We start from the raw sequence: 1,396 nt of genomic DNA on the forward strand, positions 1-1,396 counted from the left end.
AAGAAAAGATATCAGTTCAAGAAAATTATTTCCCACACCCGGTAATACTGAGTTGGAAAAAAATAGAAGTGGTTAATTCAAGGGATCCTGGTCTTAGTGAATAAATGCTCCACATATGCCTTCCAGCCCTACCTCGTTTACTATAGTGTCTTTGTTAGAATATTGTTCTCTTCTCCTGCATGTTGTTTAGTCTTTAAAAAAATTTTTTTTACATGTTAAAACAATAGTTTCGTAAAAGTAAAAGAAATAAAAGCCAAGATGAGGATTCTCATGTTTTACACTGCTTTCTTATTGCTGAAGAATATTTTTTCCATGTCCGCTCTTTAATATCACCAATTTTCAACCTTTCCCTGCTACCATGCAGGCCTGAAGGAACATCATATCTCCTCAGGGTCCCCTGCTCTCTCAGAGGCTGGGGGGGTCTTCCCCCAGGGATTGTGTGCTGAGAGGAGTGGGCAAACCAGTGACAGTGTTTGTTTTGAAAAAACCCTTGACCAGTCTATTTCTGCTATTCTTTTCTCTCTTATGAGAATCATAGCTCTAAATTCAAGGTTTATTCAGAAATGTCCTGTCAAAAAACGAATGTTTCTCTTCGTAATTTAACCATTAAAACTAGAGCTACAAAAAAGATATTTTGCCTCCCAGCACTCTGACAGGCAGACAGATGTGCTTGTGTTTGATCCAGTAAGGAATATATATCTGCTAGGGATCAGGAGTGAGTTTTTCTAGTTTGACATTCTTTTTTTCTTCTTCTTGCATTTACCAAATTCTCTCCATAAGTCTTTTGCAGTATAGAGAAGTGGTGGCATTTTAATGTGTTGTAAAATGCAATCATTTTGCAGATTATTTTAAGTTTTCAGATCATCCAGGAAACTGACTTTAAGTACTGAACCAATCTGTTGCCAGTGTCAGAAATAAAAGGTAAGTATTCTTGCCTTTCTGAAAACTGATTTACAGAAAGATTTTACTTTTTTTTTTAAGGACTTATTTTTCCCCTTAACTCTACTTAAAACCATCTTTTGCAAATATTGTTTAATACTCAGGACATTTCAACTGCAAAATTATATCATAATTTTTTCCTTAGAAGATGGTGTTTCACATTTACAATAAATTTCCCATAGGTTTGTGATTTTTCTTTACTGTGCTTCCATCATAAGTTCATTACTTTTTCTTTGCTTTTGAAATTTAGTCTTGGAAATGACTGATTTCCAGTGTATTAGAATCAATAAAGTATTAGTATTATCATAGAGGCAAGTAAAAAAAAAGATTAAATTAATTATATACATGTGTCACTTAAAAAGCATTGCTAAGGTGAAAAAAGGAGGGATTTGACCTGACTTATTTAGACTTTTTATATTAATTCAGTGCCCTAGATATCTCAGTTCTTCAGTTGGTT

The sequence above is a fragment of the Talpa europaea genome (genome assembly GCF_964194135.1).
Source record: "Talpa europaea genome assembly, chromosome: 2".
Lineage (NCBI taxonomy): Eukaryota > Metazoa > Chordata > Mammalia > Eulipotyphla > Talpidae > Talpa > Talpa europaea.